The 21,554-nt window shown below is 35.1% G+C and overlaps 1 long non-coding RNA gene and 1 pseudogene across 1 annotated transcript; one reads left to right on the top strand and one right to left on the bottom strand.

Moving 5' to 3' along the window:
• Positions 1 to 316: 316 nt before the first annotated feature.
• On the bottom strand, positions 317 to 3,775 carry LOC120008462. Its single transcript, XR_005470509.1, has 3 exons — positions 3,547 to 3,775; positions 3,386 to 3,446; positions 317 to 729 (listed from the first exon to the last, which is right to left on the bottom strand). It is a non-coding gene; the product is annotated as an uncharacterized LOC120008462 (long non-coding RNA).
• An 11,791-nt stretch (positions 3,776 to 15,566) lies between these two features.
• On the top strand, positions 15,567 to 21,250 carry LOC120008750 (annotated as a pseudogene).
• Positions 21,251 to 21,554: the final 304 nt, after the last annotated feature.

Raw genomic sequence — 21,554 nt, 5'->3', positions numbered from 1 at the left:
ATTTCACCAACCATTTCCGCTCAATTTCACTGACGTTTGGGGGTTTATTTGCCAATCTTTCCTTATCAGTTTCATGCCTATCATAGTATTCCTTCTTCAATCAATATCGAAAGTCCCCCCTTTTTTTCCCATTGATGACAACATCAACTTTTCTCTTACTAGCTCATCACCTATGTCAAACTTCTCCTAAGTAAATAATCAAGATATCATCTCAACGAAGCACACAAAGGTCAAAAAGTATTAGTACATACTAAAAATGAGAACTTAAATGATGTCAATACATCAAATTTCAGTTTGTATTTCTACTTACCTTCACATTAGCAAGCATGAGCTCCTTCTTCTCTTTCTCAACATGATGCCAATTTTCTTTTGATACAGGTGTAATAAGCATGTTTCTTACAATCACCCCTTGGTGTGACACAAATTTGGGATGTTGTTCTCCCACGGGTCGGTGATTGTCATCGAATTCTACCGTAAACTTTTCTCCAGTTTGCAATTGTGTAACTTTTTTCCCACTTGCCCTCCACGCTCTCTTGTCCGTCCATGCTTTCTTGTTCTGACGCTACCTGCAAAAATGAAGTATAAATCAAAGATCCAAGTAATTATTAGACGATGCTTGAATGAGAAACAAACTAGAAGAGCTTGCTCTAGTATCATGTGGAGAAGATTGCTCTGAATGTGATGATGGTGATCTGTCATCAATTGGTCTTGATAGCCGTGATGTCATGCCTATAAAAATTGTTATAAGTTAGTTTGAGATCAATAAAGCAAATTCCTTTGTTGACAAATAGTTAAAATTAAGGTTGCATACATAATTAGGAAAATTAAGAAAGACTGAGAATAATATTCATTCAAGATCACCTCTAATGTCTTCTTTTTCTCTTCTTTTTTTATTTATGCTACTTTCAAACAATGGAATTGTTTCAATTGGCAAATCTGGTCTATTCCATATTACATTATCAATATCATATGTTGACGGATGACAGAATGATGTATCCCCTAGTATAAGAGGTTGCAATGCCTCTGTTTCATCGACAATTGCCTCATCTTCATTCTCTATCACGTCATAAAATTCACGTGGAAGGGCTTTTTATATGACTAGCCATTGTGGTCATATGTTGTCTCTAACATAGAAAACTTGTTCACATTGGCTTGACAACACAAATGGCTCATTTGTCCCCAACGTTCTCATGAAATTAACACTTACAAAACCATGCTTGTCCTTATCAATCCCTCTGTCATGGTTATGTACATCTCTCCAGTCACATTTGAACAGAACAATACGTTTTCCTCCAAGATATTGTAATTCAACTATGTCAATAAGAACTCCATAGTAATTCAATCTATCAGCACCATTATCGCCACTAACCACCACACCACTATTTTTGTGTTTTAGACGAGCTTCTCGCATTTTTGTGTGAAACTTGAAACCATTAACAATATAATCACTCCACGACATTATCATTTTGTCAGGGCCATGAGACAAACAACTCAATTCTTCAAGTGATTCATCATTTGTGCTTCTACGTAATCCAGTCATATATACAACTAAAAGTTTCACCTTTAGGGAAAGTTTTCTTCAATTCCTTAAGCAACATGGTGAATGTGTTATTAGTTTTTCCCCAACACATTTAATATGTAGGAGTTTTAAGATGAATGAGAGTAATGAAATCTCACAAGCAAGAGATATGCTAGTTTTGGCATTTTCAAGAATCCTGTAAATTCATTCAACCTCATTTTGTAACAAATTACTACTAGCATCATATTCAGGGTCCGCAAAAAGCTCCGAATTTAGACTTGGTAAAGTATATGCTATCAATTGATCTATTTCATCACATTCCACCTCATGCTTAAGCTCATCTTCCTCAACTTCCATGGTAGCAGGTCGTTCTTCACCATGGAAGTTCCAAAAAGTGTAACTACGAATTATGCCCCTTATGATCAAATCTTCCTTCACATTCTCTCTAGTCTTAAGATGTCCATTGAAGCACTTTTTACACGGGCAATATATGAGATTTCCTACTCTTGGGTGTTGAAAAGCAAAATCAAGAAATTCCTCGACTCCCCTAATATAATTAGGGCCCAACCGGTTGCCAATATTCATCCAACTTTTGTCCAATGTGGGCATCTATTCAATAATCTGTAAGTACATGTGCCAAATTGAGCAATAATATGACATGTAAAACTACACAAATGAGGAAGTTAATAAAAGCATAAGTTAATTTGTACGGAACATTCCATACAAATTTAAAATTTACCACTATACATTTATTCTTTTTCCCAAAGTTCCAAGATTGATATATCCAATATGCATCCTAAGCTAAATTATCAATACAATAAATGATGAAAACATTGTTTATCTATAAAATCAACTCAGAAAATTAAAACTTCACAAGAAAGTGCATTAGCACACTAATGCATGGTACAGAGCTTAAACACAACGTTGGAATAATACATGTGCACAGAGAATGTTCACAAGGCATTAGAATAGACACCAAAACTAGTTTTGAAAAGATAAATAGCTATGTTGTATCAACGTACAACTCTGTGCAGCTAAAGAATGAATACATGTCATGTTGAGCTAGAACCTGTCTCTGTCTCTAAAACAACTTAGAGACGGTTCCTATTATGGTAAAATTTTATGCAAATAAAACCCAAGAATGAAAATTTATTCATGCAATTAACTCATAGTGGTCTATCATTCGCTCAATACTGAAGGTTTTATCCAAATCATGGATTACAAAAAGGAATATTAGATGGTAACAAAATCAGCCATGAGTGTATTGATTTCCATAGAGTAAAAGAATGGTACTCATCCAAAAAACAGAGAGCAGTGAAGATAGATGTAGGAAGTTTCCACAAAATTGAGAAACCTACTGGAGTTCATCTTTTAATCACTAAATTGATGAAAACCTATCCAAGCGTGTATAGGAGCAATTTCAATCATAGAAAAATTAATAGGGAGATACATATATATTAAGTATATAAATAATGGTCACTGTAAAGCATGGAGGAGAATTGGGCTTGGTGCAATGTAACAAAATAAATTGGGATAAAGCTCACCACACAAGAAGTAACAAAGCAAAACAATAGTACAGTAACAAACCAAATCCAACATCCAAGGATAGCAAGCAACCAATGCCTATTTAACAAGAGAACATGAACCACTAAAACAATCGAAGCATAAACATGAGAGAAACAGATAAAATAGGGATTCACTAGAGACAGGCTCCTGTCTCTAAAACAACTCAGACCAACAAATAAGAACAATTGAAAGAATGACTTAACTTCTTGGTAACCAATAGAACAATTGAAGCATAAACATGCTAGAAACAGAGAAAACAGGCAAAGAAAATCTACCAATTGAAATATTCGAACGACTCACCAACACTATACAAATTGTGTCAAAGGAATCGCCCAATTCTTCTAGCACCGCTCTTGTAAATCTACCAAAACCAAGGGCAAAACTTAGTCAATATAAAGAATTGAACCCACAAAGATCTAGGGCTCCGTCCTTGAAGCAATAAAAATGACATAGATTCATACCTTACAAAGGACCCAAGCCAGAATCGTGCAATTGTATCAAAATTTATGGTGCAGTGTGTGCTTGTGGTAGACATAGTGCAAGTGTGTGCTTGTGTCAATGGAATGCAGGAACTGGAAGACGGAGTGTAGTGGTGGAAGTCAGGAGCATAGTAGTGGAAGATGGAGTGTAGTAGTGAAGACAGAGTGTAACTGCGCGAATCGTGCTAGGAAAAAAAGGGGATTTGCCTATAGCTACAACAAAACGGCAATGTCTTTATGTTAAAGAAATTGTGGCGTTTCATAAGCGCCGTAAAATAACACTATTTACGTTGATAAGATAACTAGCGTTGTTATATGAAATTCATAACTTAAAAATAAAACGAAACGATGTCGTTTATTTTACTAATGTTATGACGCTTTTCCAAAGCACCACCCAATTACATATATTTCTGGCGCTTCTCTGGGAGAAGCGCCACCCATTTGAATACAAAACCCTAAACACTAATTTTTTTTAAGTTCTCATTCATTATATATATGTTTTAAAATTAAACATTTGGATGATATTTGAGTTACAATATGATGTTTCAAGTAAAATTATATATTATTTTTAAAATTATACTCAACATATATACATAGTATTAGCTACTCATCATATCCCAAACCCTAAACTAAAGAATTATGTGATGATCAAACACTAAACCCTAACATATAATCCTCATTCTTAATTAAATCGCAAACCTTATGTACGTAAACCTAGATAGAACTAAACAAATCATATATATAAGTATTGGTCTAATATATATATCACTACAAATTAACACAAAAATAAAATATTATTTAGATAGACCAATATCTATAAACAATTGTGTGTGTATATATTAATTAAGGATAATGCATATAATTAATAAGGATATATATTTTTGTGAATTTAACATATAGTATATCAAATAATCTATAAAAACATGAATCCTTATTAAAAAAAGAAAATTCATAAAATCATTTAACGACGCTTTAAATAAAATTGTCATCACATGACGACACTTTAATGGAAAGCATCGTTAGTGTTTCATTTAACAATAGTTAGGGTTAACGTCGCTAAGTAGAAACTGAATAACGGCGTTTTCTTTTTGAAACGTCGGAGAATTGACTACGCTTCAAAGTGTCACGGTGTAATTCATACCAACTGAATTGGCGCGAATTGCTTTAAGTAGACGACGCTTTTTGGAAAAGCGCCGATATAGGGATGTTTTCATGATGCTTAAACTAGCGTCACGTATGTGTTTCATTGTAACGACGCTTGTTTATAAAGTGCCGTAAAATAAAGTAAAGCGTAGGTCTTTTTCTATAAGCGTCGAGAAAAAATGTTGTAAATAATGTAGTTTCTTGTAGTGAAATCAGATAACTATTAATTAAAACTGTGCAAAAAAATAAATTGAGGCTTGGCATATTGCTCAACTTCTTGAGTAATTGGTTGGTTGTTAACGATTCTTTTTCTGTTCGATTTGTTTGGTTAGATACATCATACACTTTGTTTTTCATTCTACATAATGCAATTGGTCAATCACTTTGTTGTGTATCTTTTTGTTATTTTGTTTTTGTATTATTTGTCATTATGTACGATCATTAGTTAATATTTCATTATTTAAGGAGTGTTGATGATGTAAACATCGTTCGTGAATCCCACATCGGTGGATTCAGGTTCCAAGTTGTAGTATATAAGTGGGCCAAACCTAACATTGGATAACCGGTTTTCTAGTGGCTAGTTAGGGTCGCTTGTTGCTGGGCTTGGGCCTGGATTTACATCAGAGCAGGTTTCGAAAACACTTGTCAGCCGGGGCCCGGAGGGGTAGCAGCGGCATGTCGTAGAGGGTGTGAATGATGTAAACATCGTTCGTGAATCCCACATCGGTGGATTCAGGTTCCAAGTTGTAGTATATAAGTGGGCCAAACTTAACATTGGATAACCGGTTTTCTAGTGGCTAGTTAGGGTCGCTTGTTGCTGGGCTTGGGCCTGGATTTACATCAGAAATGATGTAAACATCGTTCGTGAATCCCACATCGGTGGATTCAGGTTCCAAGTTGTAGTATATAAGTGGGCCAAACCTAACATTGGATAACCGGTTTTCTATTGGCTAGTTAGGGTCGCTTGTTGCTGGGCTTGGGCCTGGATTTACATCAGAGCAGGTTTCGAAAACACTTGTCAGCCGGGGCCCGGAGGGGTAGCAGCGGCGTGTCGTAGAGGGTGTGAATGATGTAAACATCGTTCGTGAATCCCACATAGGTGGATTCAGGTTTCAAGTTGTAGTATATAAGTGGGTCAAACCTAACATTGGATAACCGGTTTTCTAGTGGCTAGTTAGGGTCGCTTGTTGCTGGGCTTGGGCCTGGATTTACATCAGTTGACTAGGGTTGCTTTATGATTAGTTATTAGTTATTATTAATCAATGTGGCTCAGTCTGATGTCCCTTACTATGTATGTTATGTTATTCATTATATACATAATATTAGGATGGAGATTGATGAAAATAACAACATACGTAGATCTAAACAGAAGATGTTGATGACAATATTGTTAGAAAGAGGGAATGTTGAGACAAAGAATGTTGAACTTTTTAAATTCTATATTACCAAACTTGGCATGTAAATTTTGTGGTGTAATCTTCTGGCGTGATGAGTACCTAAAGCCTAATGAATAAATTTACTAAAAAACACAAGTTGTATCAAATTAAAATTTAAAGACCTTTATTCATTTTTAAACCACAAATAAATATGAGAGGATCGAAAAAAATTTCAATACAATTTTAGTTGATCCAAAAAAATTACAATAATTACTCGTAGATAATTTTCCGCAAGAGAAATATCAAAAGAAAACTTACATGGGGGAGTATGGTTAAAGAAATGCAAATTGCACATACAAGAGTAATCCTTTTTTTTATGTACTTGAGTCCATTAAAAAACACATACGAGAGCAACAACCCGCAGTGAAGATCAAATGTCACCTTGTATAATTAAGAGATAAGGGTGGAACATATTTTAATTGTTCACCATAAGTAAACAACATAAGAAGAATATAAACTTAAAGCAAAGACGAAGCTTTGCATTGTAGGTTTCATGTTTTTGTACTCAGGTCCGGTTGGTTATCTCTTTCTCTAGCATATAAGAAATATTTTGTATTTTTGAATAAAAAACCAAAAACAAAAAGGTAATGGTATTGGCAACAACTTGGGTGGTGTAACATAACTCTTTATTTCGTCACCTTAGCTATCAACAACATTGTTTGTTATTTTTTTAGACTCATAAACCAGCTTTTGTGTTATCAATCCCTCTCCACCATCCGTAGAACTACTAAATAACGTAAATTTATTCAGTAATAATAGAAAAAGTAGCTTCTCCCAAACACGAAACTCCAACTCATATTTAAAACTCTTCGACGAAGCCGCATTGTTGTTGTCATTTTACCTCCTCCGTCCCTGTCTAAAGACTCCAACAAACATGTTTTCCTCATCTCTGTGGCGTCATTGATGTATATAGAGGCACATTTCATTTTCATAGATTCATAGAAATGAAGAGAAATAAAAGTTAAAGAGGAAGAAAAGGAAATGGTGTTTAACGGTTATTGCCTTTGTGTACACTATTGTTTCATTTATTTTGAACAATTTTGTGGGACCATTATACTAGAAGATATATTCTATTTATGACTTGTACATATAAAAAAGAGTAATGGGTGTATTAAAAGTTTTATTCAACAAGTACTTGGCTTATATAAAAATTATAATTAGTCTACATATGTGTGCATACTAGATTTAAACTCATGGAAAATGAGTTTTTGGATGTGAATAAAGAGTTATTACTTTATCTTTTCTCTTATACATAAATGTGTCCAATAATAGAAATGTATATGGGTCTATTTGAGTCAGATTTTGTTAAATACCTCATCTGACCCTTATCGATACAAGCTAACCTAATACAACCCTTAATTGAACCTAGAAATGTTTAGGTGAGGTTGGGTTAGTCGGTTAGAATGATAGGGTTGGGTCAATAACTTGTTAACATGTACATCTTCATATTATTTTTTTAGTTTTGTAAAATTTCATCAATGATAGTTGGATAGATTAAAAAAAATATAAAAATATTCAAAGCACGCAAGTAACATCAAACTCAACAAGAACCACCTCTTAATATCTACCATCTTAAAATATTAGCCAAAACAAATTAAAAGAGTTACAACTCTTCATTGATAGTGTCAAAGTGTCCCCAAACCTCGAATGGTTGAAATCCGTCATCCACATCACTCCTTGGAATTCGGTGTTGATGTCTAAGGTCGTGTAAAAAATCATATCGATAATACAAAACTATCATAATACTATGGAAAATGACATGCATACATAATATTTGGTATACATAAGATACATAATCTATGTGGCATGCCACATAGATATTTTACACAAAACCCTAAAGACCCAGCCATTGTCTTTCTCACTTATCTCTCTTAGTCTCCCTCCGATCTGTTATTTCTCTCTCTATTTGTACGTTAGTCGCTACTTTACGTTACCCACTAGCTTACTTACACAAAAACCAAGTTTCTCTCTCTATTTCTCTGGTAGATAGCGAGGTGGCCGACGTGTTTTCTCAATTCACATAATCATCGGCTTGATGTATCAGTTAAACGCTGCACATATTCATCATTCGGACGATATCAGACCCAGCCATGAGTTTCCCTAGTTGTTCCAGGTTATTATTATCTTATTCAACATTTTTTGATGAACACTGGAGTTTATGCATGGATTTGGTGAGAATGAGTTTGGTTGTGTTAGATGTTGATGTTATATATTTTTTTTGGATTTGTTGTGAATGAATTAGATGTGGTAGATGCCCATGTTATTCCTTTTGCTTTTGTTGTGTCTGAAGTATTACTTGACCAAAAAATCTACAATGTTGGTGATGATCATTGTCCTTCCTTTAAGATTTCTTTCATGGTGGGACTTTATCAATGGGGATTCCCATTTTTGTCATGCCAGTTACTTATTACATTAGGTTTTTTAATGTGTATTTTGTTAGCCAGGTTTTAATACATTACGAATAACCAGTGTATTTAGACAAGTTGTTCATTATATAGAAATTTTCCTTGTTAAATAGATCGATATTCCTTTGATGGTGAGATTTTATCACTGGGGATTCCCATTATTGTCTAGCACGAGCAACACAGTGGGAGGATCTGGGACAAATGGAGATCTAGGGTGTTGAGTGTTCAAGATGTGGTTTATTGTGTTTTAAATATTTATTACTATAAAATTTTTACGGCTATTTCTTTCTTTGTGAGACTTTATCAATGGGTATACAAATGTTAATGCATTACGAATTAACAGGTATTTAACATAGTTGTCCATGGCGGTGTCTTATTACATTATGTTTTTATAGTATATTTGTATCTCAGATGTTAATACATTACAATTTAACAGGGTATTTAACATAGCTGTCCATGGCAGTGCCTTATTACATTGTGTTTCGATAGGGTATTTATTACCCATTTGTTAATGAATTACCACTGTATTTAGCGCACGGTAGTGATAGCATAGTCATATTTCTTGTTAAATACATGGAGTTTATGACACTCTAGTATGATAGTGTTTATCAATTGCATTTGTTTCACAGTTTCTTCGTGGCAGCAGCTTCTTACATTTTGTTTAAATGTATTTCTTTCACAATTGTTAATTCATTATGTAGTATATTTACTCACTAATACTTATGTACATTCATGTGAGGTGTTCATCAACAAAAGTTATAAGGCTCACTTGCCTTTTAAGCATCCGAACATCAACAAAATTGACATGGTTCAATTGATATAAAAACCCATCTTCCATTTACAATTACATAACTAGATAAATGTTTTGCTCATCATTTCCACTTTTTTGTAGTGGTACACATCCCATGAATATCCATCATCATTCAAAAACTTATGAATGTAGTTCGCCCTCAATTGGTTTATGTCTGTTTTGATTGGCTTCTTTATACTCACGTTGTTGAATATGCAATCAATTAAGTATATGCATATTAAACCGCAATCGACCCTTTTTTTTATTACAAAAAAATATGTCAATGTATTTATATATATTTACTAAACAATAACAATAAATGAAAAGAAAAATTACACGAACATACTTAACCCAAATACATTACACAACGTAGTAGTGTAGTTAAATACTAAATACACTTCCATTAAGCATGAAGAAAAGATCATAAAACACCAACCATTACAATTTCACTAAAAATTTCAGCAGCATCACCCCATAAATTGGGGAACCCAACCTGTAAACAAATCCAAAAATAAAGAAAACACTTCAAAATCCATCCACCATCAAACACATAATTGATATGCCAATTATATTCATATAATTGTGCATCATTTTACATGAAATCTTGCATTGTTTAAGAGTTGTTTTGGACTATATGCTGCTTAACGAGTGTTATGTGCGCATTTCAGGTGCCGGGGCACAAATGGAAGAAAAGCAGCTGAATGGATAGGAAAGAGACGAGAAGTGGAGACAGAGAGAAATTTCGATCGATTGGCCTTATGGTCCGATCGATCGGACTTCAGCTCTGTCTGATTCAGCTTCAAGGGCGTCCGATCGATCGGCCACATCCGCAACCTAAACTAATGAGTTTATCTCTAACTTTGTTTGCTCTTTTTGTTCGATTATGTTTTTTTTCCCTTCTTTGGCCATTGTTTCATACTAATCACCTTGCATATTCGTGCATATTGTTCTTTTTTTTTTTTTTTTCTGATGCATGTCTGGGGCGATTGGAGTTCCTCCTTCAAGAGGACATTAATGTTTCCTGGTATATCAGGCGATTGGAGTTCCTCCTAACAATTGATTTCAAGCACTTAAATCTGAAGATTTGCAAAATGCCGATCTCGCTCTAAACCCAAATGGTCCCACTCAAAACGGCATAGACTTATTAGACAGAACGACTGAAGAGTTGTTAGGAGTATAAAAGCTTAGAATTTTAGGGTTTTAGTAACTTTTCACTTTTGGAGCAAAACCAAGGGTTTTGGGAACTTCTCTACAACAGCCATTGGCACAAGCGCAAGGGGTTAAGGGGTTTTCCTTCTTTTCTTCTTTAATCTTGTATTTAATGTTTGCTGTTTGGATCTTGCGCTGTATTCCTTAGTTATGAGGAACTAATCCTCTAACTAAGGGTCCTAATGGAACCCTTCTTTGAAGATTAAATGAAATTGGTTTATTGTTCTTGAATCTCTTTTTATGATGTTGATTTTCTGTGGATATGCTTATTGCTTTCAAATGCTTGATCACCATTTGAATGATTTCTAGTCTAGATTGAGACCGGAAGGATAAACCTAGGGTTGCAAGAGTCCATAGAGAACATAGGTTGTATGAACCATAGGAATATAGGTTCATGACTTATGCAATCATTAATTGTATTCCATTATGCTTAAGGGATTTTTGATATAAAACCGAATGTTAGGAATAACAGGGATTCTATTGAAAATACTTTCAGTGTATCTAGGAATAGAACATTGGATAGTTTGGGAAATCGATTGTCAACAACTAAATTGAGAAGTGAGAATTGATGAACCAATGGAGTTTAGTCGGATAAGAAGTGGTGACATTAGGAGCCTTAGTGTTTACTTTGCTTGAAAATAAAATTTCTGGTTTGTTGCTTTGTTAATCATTAAATTTTTCATTTACTCAGTACTCTTTTTTTATAATTACTTGTTTAGCATTAGGTAAAACCAAATCAACGTTTTGCTTGCCATTTATGTGCTAATTGCTTGTATTGTCATTGAGTTGAAATTGCCAAAACATTCTTGTGGGACGATACTCTATTCACTCTTTATTACTTGTGCGATTTTGTCCGCTTGCCAATAATCCATCCTCATTATCAGACACACATTACTAAACAAAGCCAACCACAATATGCACAAAGGCAGGGTAGTTATAGTTTTGTTCATACACAACAAATACATTACAATCCTCGTAGTGTGATTAAGATTTGATTTACGAACATAAATGGAACCCATAAACCAAATTATAACAATTTAGTCAAATAAATTATTATACTCACAGTGTAATACTTTAGACTCTACAAAAATAAAATGTCACCCAACAAACAAAACTAAAGCTTTCAATCCAAAACTGGCTAAGAATAGCGTACTGGCAGTGTAGTCAGCATAATGAGAAAACGAACCATTAATCAGAAAAAACTAATTAATGGCAGTGTAGACCAGTACTGTAATTTGGCCATACTGAAACAACAAATTTTAGTATTAACATTATGCAAAAAAAGTTGTGTATTATAAAAATTTAAGTATTAACACTGGACCCAATACATTATGCAAACTGGTAGTGTATTATACATTAAAGTAAATTATTCCAGTCAAAAGGTAAACGGAATAAATTATGCATATTGCACTTGACTCAATACATTACGCAAAATTTTAGTGTATTTAACATAGGTATTTATGGCAGTAATCAAATATTTGAGTTACATACACAATTGAACCGAGCCAAAAAAACTCAAGCACTCACAAATTGGCGTGTAGTTATATACCCACAAAAAAATGGTTGTGTAATCAAAGATTTTAGCTACCTACACAATGGAACCGAGCAAAACAAACCCATTAAAACGCTTAAATCAGCAGTGTATTTATATACCCACACAAAATGGTAGTCTAATCAAAGATTTTAGCAACCTACACAATCGAACCGAGCAAAACAAACCCATTAAAACTCTCAAATCGACAACGTATTTATATACCCACACAAAATGGTTGTGTAATCAAAGATTTTAGCTACCTACACAATGAAACCGAGCAAAACAAACCCATTAAACCTCTCACATAGGCAGTGTATTTATATACCCACACAATGGTAGTGTAATAAAAAAAATCAATTTTTAGCTGAACAAATACAACTACAGATTCACTTTTAACAGTTAGTTGGGTGAATTCAATCCATGATTATAACTAAAGACCGAGACTGCTTTCCCTATAATTTTCTGACCAACCAAACAGTGAAAAAAAAAGGCCCTAAAAGTAATTGCCCATAACTGTACTCACCTCGCCCTCGCTTGGAAGCTAACTCTGGAGTTGAAGACGGGGACAAAGAAAATCCCGATGGCGACGAAACTGGTGGCACCACACAATGGTAGTGTAATCAAATTTATTTTCTACCTACTCAATGAAACTGAGTAAAAAAGATCATTAAATGCCAAATAAATTGTTTAGAAACAAATTATTCACTCAAAGTTCATACCTTTAACTTCGATGTGGGTTTGCTTGTCGATATTAACCAAACTACAGCAAGACCAGGGCAGAGAATGGTTGTCACGGAGATGCCGACAACGGTGAGCACAAACGATTATCACCGGAGATGAAAAAACTCGTCGGAGGTCTAAACAGGGGAGGAGTGATGGACGGCATATTGGGATAATTTTGGAAGTTTCTCTCCACTTGTGATTACCGAGGTTTTGAGGGTTTTTGTGTTGGAAATAAAAAAACCAGCTTAAAATAATATTTTCCCTTTTGAGATTTTGAATTTTAAAATTGCATAATCATCATCCTAATCACCATGCCATGTTATTATGTATCCTTATGTATACCAAACCTATGTATGAGTATCATAACCGTAATACTATGGCTATATGCAAATTTTTTGATATCCAAATTTTTTTTATTACATTCAACTACAACTCTCAATGGCCTGAGATTAGACATTTGTGCATAAGAGTAAAGGTAATATTATTTGTAAGTTAATATACGAATATCTACTATTTGTAATTTAATATATGAACATTCGTTTTTACACTATGAACATATGCATATCATGTGCATCTACACTTTAAATTTGATTCGTAAAATCCATATTTGATAGATATTGAATTTTATTGTAATATTGAGACCGTAGACAACTATTTATTTATGTTAATATTTTATATCTGATTTATATATATATATATATATATATATATATATATATATATATATATATATTATCTATATTTATGTATGTGTGTCCTTGCCGTGTCTGTGTCATGCAAATTTTGTAATAAACCTCTAACAAACTAAATAAGTCAACAATGTCAAGTTTACTAACCAGTGACTTATTACATTGACAATGTAACTAATTACATTCAAAGTGTAATAAGAAGGCAGGGCATAAAATCCCATAAAAAATTCATCTAAAATAAATTTCAATCCATTCTAGTGGGTTTATCTCAAATACCCATGAAAATCCAAACAAAACTCCAATCGAAATCTCAAATACCCATGAAAATCCAAACAAAACCCAAATCGAAATCTCTAATACCTATCAAAATTGAGTCATCAATGAGTTTCCATTTGTTGTGGCCATTTCGATCGATGAAGGGCTAGGCTAGGTGCTCCTTAACTAGGTGAGTCCATTGATGCTGTCGGTATGCTGAATCGACACTGAAATCAGCCGGATCAAAGCTTTTTGATTGGCGGTTACAACGGCTTTACGGTGGATTTTCGGCAAAATCAACAACTATTCATGGCAAGTGGTGGCTGGTTTTGCTCGTGGGGACCAGATGCTTCTTTTAGCGGTAGTGGTGATCGGATTGGTGGCTGGATAGCTGAGATCCGTCATTGGCCTTGAGAGAGGGAGAGAGAATATGCGTGAGAGAGGAAAGGGAGAGAGAGAATTGAAATATCAAGAGAGATGAGAGTGATTTTAGGGATTTGATGTTAGATTTATTTGCAATATGGATTTGCTTAGGTAGAAAGTCATCTAATTATGAATCATTATGGATGGAAAATATTATAGCTATGAAAATTCACAAGATGGAAGGCCCACAAATAAGTGGACTATTAAGAGCAATTGCAACAATATACTTTTGTTGGCCGATAGATCATAGATTTTAGCAATTTACGACTGATCTAGCATCACCGATCGAACGACCGCTGTCCACCGTTTCGGTCACTCAATACACGGACTCGCCTAATAGGGTTTTTATATATTTTCTGGATCTTCAACCACAACACGCGGCGCTTCCATTATGTGGGTTTTGTTGTCTTGCTTCTTTCATCAGGTTTCTTCCTTGTCTTTTTCTTACTACGTGTTGTACATATGCTTGAATCCATTCATTAGGCTTGATTCGTGTGATTTTGATTCACGATATGTGATTTGATTTATTGAATTTCGAATTCATTGATGTTTGGTCGTGAATCTAACAAGGATGATATTAGCTCATCGTTCTAGCAACCTACAGGAACATGAAGGGGCAGTATGAATTCAACAAGTATTTTGACAGTGATCCAACTTTGTCCAGCACCTTCTTGCGATAGAGAGAGGAAGCACATACAAAAAATCACCGGCAAAATAGTATTTTTCATTCCTCAATTATTGGTCGGGTTTCATTTTCATCCCTTAACTCTTTTTTTTTCCCTTTTTCGTCCCCCAACTATGGGAAGGTACCATGTTTATCCCTCGAATAAATCCGGCCATTGAAAAATCCTACGTGGCATCATATTGTTCGTCAGATAAGGTTTTTCCCAACCTCAATCTCACTTGAAATGACGAAAATGATACTTTTCAATAGTTGAGGGACACAAATGGGAGAAAAAAAAAGTTTAGGGATAAAAATGAAACTCGCCCCATAGTTGTGGGACGAAAAGTATCTTTTTGCCAAAAATCCAGTAAATAGTATTATCTTTAGCAATAATCCGACTTTGTCCAACACTTTCTTGTGACAGAGAGAGCAATCACTGCAAAAAAAATCAAGTAAATAGTATTACCTTTGTTTAAGACTACCTTAGTATTTTATTGTTGGTTTGGGTTGTTTTCAACAGATTTTAGCAGTTTATTTATACTTTTCCCTCTACGAAAGGACACATGTGAAGCCATTAGTCTTTAACCATTGTAGAAAAAACTTATCCATGCCTTGCCAAATCACATATGCACATGTCCCAATGTGTTTTGTTGTCCCAAACAATGATAAAACATTGCAATTGCTCTTATGCCCAAGCCCATGGCCCATTAATCAAAACAAATCTTCGCAAATTCCCGCCAGACCTCTCTTCAATCCATCGACCTCAAATTCGAAATAGCGAAGAAGAGCGTAGTAGAAACTAGAAACTGAGTCCACACACAACGAGTGAAGTTACTTCATAAATCTTTCTAATCAGAACCTGAAACTGGCAATTGAAGGCACCGAGTTGACCTCGAAATGGGGATGGAAACGGTGGACGAGTTCATGAACTGTGAGTCCGATTCAGTGCGCCTGGAATCGGGATCGGGATCCGGAGCCCCGAGACTTGTAATCAAAGAAATGGTGATGAGGAACTTCAAATCGTATGCCGGCGAACAACGCGTTGGTCCTTTCCACAAGGTTAGGGCGTTGGATTTTGCTTGCATTTTTTGTCTGATTTGTTTGTGCAAGTCGAAGTCTAGGGTTTTGTTGTTCTGCCGAGACACGAAGGAAAATCAGAAGAAAGATTTGTGATTACTTCTCTTTCCTTGCTCTGGACGGTCTTATTGGTTCTTAGTTGAAGTCAGTAAGAGAGGTAGACTGGAAATTAGCGAAGTTATTGTGAGAATGGAACTATGAATTAAAGGATGTGGCAAAATAATTATCTTTATGTTGTCAATTTTTGGTACCAGAGTTTTTCTGCAGTGGTTGGACCAAATGGGAGTGGAAAGAGCAATGTCATAGATGCAATACTCTTCGTCTTTGGATAGCGAGCAAGACAGGTATTATTTTGGAATTAGTTTAAATGCTGTGTTAGATTGTTTATTTACTGCCATTTTGCCTAATTAAGTTAATCGAACTATCCAGATGCGGCTTAATAAAGTTTCAGAGCTTATACATAATTCTACTAATCATCAGAATCTGGACAGTGCTGGTGTTTCTGTTCATTTTCAAGAGATTGTCGATCTGGTAATCTGAAAGTTTTACACAAGGGTTTTGTTGGTTGTAAGCAATTTTCCATATTGTTGGTTATCAGAAGTTTTATTTTTCTTTCACTTTTTAGTTTTATTTTTTGAATTTCCTCTAAACGAAGTGAATTAATACTCCATGTTCAAGTGGATTGGCCCAAAAGAAAGTTCAAATCCAAACAGACTGAATACTCCATGGAAACTTATTTCATGTTCGTTGTTGTGCTCATATTTCTAATTTGATAGTTCAAGATGGTTTACACATTTTACATTACTCCATTGAAGTAATTAGAGATATTGTACTATGCATTAATTCATCTGTATCCAGATACAAAATGTTTAAAAATTGTTGTGTAAAATTACACATGAAGAGGAGAAACATTCCACTAGATGTGCCTTTTAGATGGAACTCAACATATTTACTATTAAACGTGGTAATAAAATATAGGAGGGTCGTAGATTTATTTTGCGAAGAAATGAAAGAAAAATATGGTAGTCCAAATTTACAAGTACCTAGTGATTATGAATTATGATTGGGCAATTGCTGAAGTTATTAGAGATTTTTTAGATGTTTTTCATACTGCTACTAAGATATTTTGTTCAATTTATTATGCTACATCTAGTCGAGTGCTTATGCAATTAACACATATTTGTATGACATTTGATAAATATTCACAATTTGATGCTTTTAAAAATACTTTGGCGGTAATGAGATTAAAATTTTCAAAATATCTTGACCCAGTATTGTTGTGGTTATGGATCCTAGGTGTAAGATTGAAGTATTAGAAGTATGGTTAGAAACAGTATATGCTAATGATCAAGAAAAAGTCAAAACACAAATGAACGAAATAAATAATTGTTTGACTCAATTGTATGATGAATACAAAAATCAACTAGGAGAGCATAGGACACCACAAAATGTTATTGGTTCGAGTTCTTCTTCCTCGTCTTCGTCTAGATTCTTGGGAGGATTTCAATTGTTAAAAAGCAGACGAACTCACTCATCTACATCATCTAGTGGGTCAACTTCTGAATTAAAATTGTATCTTGATCAATTTGTGATTGATTTTGATTATATTAGCCTGGTGGAGGGTACAACAGGGCAGGTACCCTTTACTCTTCAAAATGGCCCGTGATATACTAACCGTTCAAGTTTCGACTGTAGCGTTAGAAGCAGCTTTTAGTGCAGGTGGGAGAGTTGTGTCTACAACTCGGAGCAGTCTTGATTTTCAGGACTAGGGTCAGGCTAGGGCTTGGGCCTCATTTTCCCAATATGGAGCGGCCTGAACCTGGCCCGAGGCCTGAAGATCAAAACGGGCCTGGGCCTAAAAAAGTAAGGCCGGGTTGACCCGATGTCGAGCCCTACTCCTTGGAGCTTGAGATGTCAGCCTGTCAACTATATGATGTTTCGCTCATTTTTCTAGAATGCATCCTTAAAATACAATTTGGCACCATCTTTGAATCGTAGATAATAATCCTTTGAAGTTTATTTTGAATTCCATTTTAAAGCTTATCCTGCTCTGGTAGTCTTAGTTACTCATCTTTCTTTCGGGCTACGCGTATCGCTTATGGAAATAATCATGAGTTATGACGAGTGGGTTACTCTTGATGGTTCTCTGTTTGAAAAATCTGGCCAAAAACTTGCTGATGCTGTAAGACAATGCCAAGCCTCAGAAAAAGCTGTTACACACTTGGAGATGGAGTTAGCTAAAACCAAGAAAGAGGTAAGCTACTGCCAAGGACAGGGTAACGTTTCTTTTGATTTGGTACATAATAAATAATAAAAATAGTCCAATGTTTCTGTTACAGATTGACAACAACTCAACTCCCTAAAGGCTGCATCGGAGGATGAGCTTAATAGGCTAGAGGATCTCAAGAAAATTATTTCTGCAGAAGAAAAGGAGATTGATAGACTTATTCAGGGGTCTAAGGAGTTCAAGGAGAAGGTAGAAAGTTAGTTGTATCTCTAGTTTTATCTCTTTGCTCATCAAGTTGCTCCTTCATGTTCTGAATATCCAGAGGAAAAAAAAATGCTAATTCCTGTTTTTTGCTTACATTTTTCTCTGGATATTATGTCTATGTCCAACAAAGCGGGCAATGCTTTGTACATCGATACATTTTGGATTGATTTACAAGAGCTTCTACTTTTAGGCCTCAGAGCTTCAGAGTAAAACTGAGAATGCTGGTGGTGAAAGTTTGAAAAAGCAGAAGTCCAAGGTCACTAAGTTTCAATCTGTAATTTGTGTGTCCCTGTTAGATGTCCAAATTACAACTGATGATTTATTCACTAAATCATTCCATTCGTCTGGTTAGGATATTGATAAAAATGGCACTGAGATTAATCGCCACAAAGTTCAAGTAGAGACAGGCCAGAAAATGATAAAGAAGTTGACAAAGGAGATTGAGGAGTATAAGAAAGAAAAAGAGCGGGTTATTGAGGAGAAGGACAAAATGAGAGGCGTGTTCAAAGAAATGGAAGAGAAGGCATATCAAATTCAATAGGATTACAAAAAAACGCAGAAGGTTTGTTTATTAGTTGCCTGCTGAGTTCATGCAGATATTTCCTTCTAAAAAAATTCTCTTTTATTTCTTTCTTAATTTTACTCAGGGTGGCAGATCTTGTTCTTTTGTTCCTTATACAGATGATTGATGACCATAAAGATGTGTTAGACAAAGCAAAATATGAGTACAAGAAAGAAAAGAAGGTTATAAATGAGATGCGTGCATCAGAGGTACTTTAGTGTTTTTTCCTCTTTGGAACGTACTCAACGTAGATACTATGATAACTAAAGTATCTTTAGTCGTCCCTACTTTATGCAAGTTATTACAAGTACTGTGCTAAGAATCTTTCTTCCATAGCACAGGTAGATGCTGATTACAAACTGCAAGACATGAAGAAATTATACATGGAACTTGAATTGAAAGAGAAGGGTTACAAGAAAAGGCTTTTTGACGTGCAAAGTGATCTAACGAGACACCTGGAACAGTATGTGAATCTGATGACTTTGTCTGTTTAGGGGTGCATATGACTTTGTGGCATGTATAATGTTGCATCCTGGTTGCAGAATTCAGAAAGATCTAGTAGACCCTGAAAAGCTTCAAGCAACCCTGACAGATGATATTCTTAGCAAGGCTTGTGATCTTAAAAGGGCTCTTGAGATGGTTGCCTTGCTGGAAGCACAATTGAAAGAGATGAATCCAAATCTGAATTCAATTTCAGAGTATGGACTTTCTTTAATGTATAACATTATTTGATGGTAATGATTTCTATCTGCATCATACCTTTGCTAATTTTTCTCTTCAATGTAGATATCGGAAAAAAGCTGCGTTGTATAATGAGCGAGTTGAGGAGCTGAATATGGTCACTCAACAACGGGATGATATAAAAAAGCAATACGATGAATGGAGAAAGAAAAGGCGAGTAGAGTTGCACTTGCTGTATTTATGTATTCCTACTTGAGATAATACCTCCTTGCAAAAGAAGTTCACGCAACTAGGCTGTATTGCAGGTTGGATGAATTCATGGCAGGTTTCAATGCAATTTCTTTAAAGCTGAAGGAAATGTATCAGGTTTTGAACTGATCTCTCTGTGTGGGTGGGGGGTTGCATGTATAAAGGCTTGTGTTTGCGTGTTGTGTTCTTGTCTCTCTTTTTTTTCTTTTTCCTTTTATCCGAGGATATCCTAATCTCATTATCAGTGATGCCAAATATAGTCGTTAATGTCTGCCTGACCATGTAGCTTTGCTTAATTATCCTCTCACTGACTGTGTAGCTTTGCTTAATTATCCTCTCACTGAACTTTTCTGCAGATGATCACACTTGGCGGTGATGCAGAACTTGAACTGGTAGATTCTTTAGATCCTCTCTGAAGGAGTTGTTTTTAGCGTAAGACCTCCAAAGAAAAGCTGGAAGAATATTGCAAACTTATCGGGTGGGGAAAAGGTAATAATAAAACATTTGACTACCCATTATTATTGAACTTTCAATATTCCATGAATGTGAAGTCTCATTTCTACGAATAAGGAAGCATATTTGTATTTTTTTTTTGGAATAACATATGGCCTCCTAACATTTTCAGACTCTTAGTTCTTTGGCTCTTGTTTTTGCACTTCATCACTATAAGCCTACCCCGCTATATGTAATGGATGAAATTGACGCGGCTCTCGGTAATCTCTTGTGAAATGATGATCTAGTTTCTTTTTGCATTAAATCTTTTTTTTTTTATCTGAATTTTCTGTTCATGTGGAGTGCCAGATTTCAAGAATGTTTCCATTGTTGGCCATTATGTGAAGGACAGGACAAAGAATGCTCAATTTGTAATTATAAGGCAAGAATAGAAGCCCTTAGATTATTACTAGATATTTTCTTGTCCTTTCGATGTTGTAACCAATATTAACTGCTCTGTCTTATGATTTGTACCACATGCAGCCTCAGGAACAACATGTTTGAGTTGGCCGATCGGCTTGTTGGCATCTATAAGACTGATAATTGCACAAAGAGCATAACCATCAACCCTGGCAGTTTTGTGATCAGTGAACAAGCTTCTTAACGGATTGTAGCTTTTCCTTTTGTGAGTTGGTGCCTCCATGATCTTGTATAGACCTGTTTTTCCACTTAACGTCTATAGCTCGCAGATATCACATAGGCATTTATTGCTGGAAAGATTATGCTGAATTCTTCTCATCTCAAGTCGGTTTACTTCAATTATCTTAGGTCAGTACATTGCTTTGCTCCGTTGGTAATCACCATTTTGTAGTAATTATTGTAAATGCTTTATAATGACAGCTATGTGCATCTCTCTGCTAACAGTTGAACCAGTTTGGGATTACTCTTTGGGGTGTCTTATCTATTTTACAGTGCTGGAGTTATGATATCATTAACCATAATTCGTACCACCTCTTCCTTTCTGGGGTTCTGAGAAACCTGCTCATTATGGCTTGTTGAAGTTTAAATGAAAGTGAACCCGGAGAAGTTGTTTGAAGGGATTTATCAGCACCACGAATCAGATTATACGACCATGCTCCTAATAGGGTTCCTGTCACTGGTCCTACAACATGGACCCATATTCCTTTATAGTGCGCACTAGCAAGTGCTGGTCCTATTGTCCTTGCT

This window comes from Tripterygium wilfordii, chromosome 11 (genome assembly GCF_013401445.1).
Source record: "Tripterygium wilfordii isolate XIE 37 chromosome 11, ASM1340144v1, whole genome shotgun sequence".
Taxonomy (NCBI): Eukaryota; Viridiplantae; Streptophyta; class Magnoliopsida; order Celastrales; family Celastraceae; genus Tripterygium; species Tripterygium wilfordii.
The sequence above is the reverse complement of the archived record's forward strand: the minus strand, read 5'-3'. Positions and strand labels throughout refer to the sequence as shown.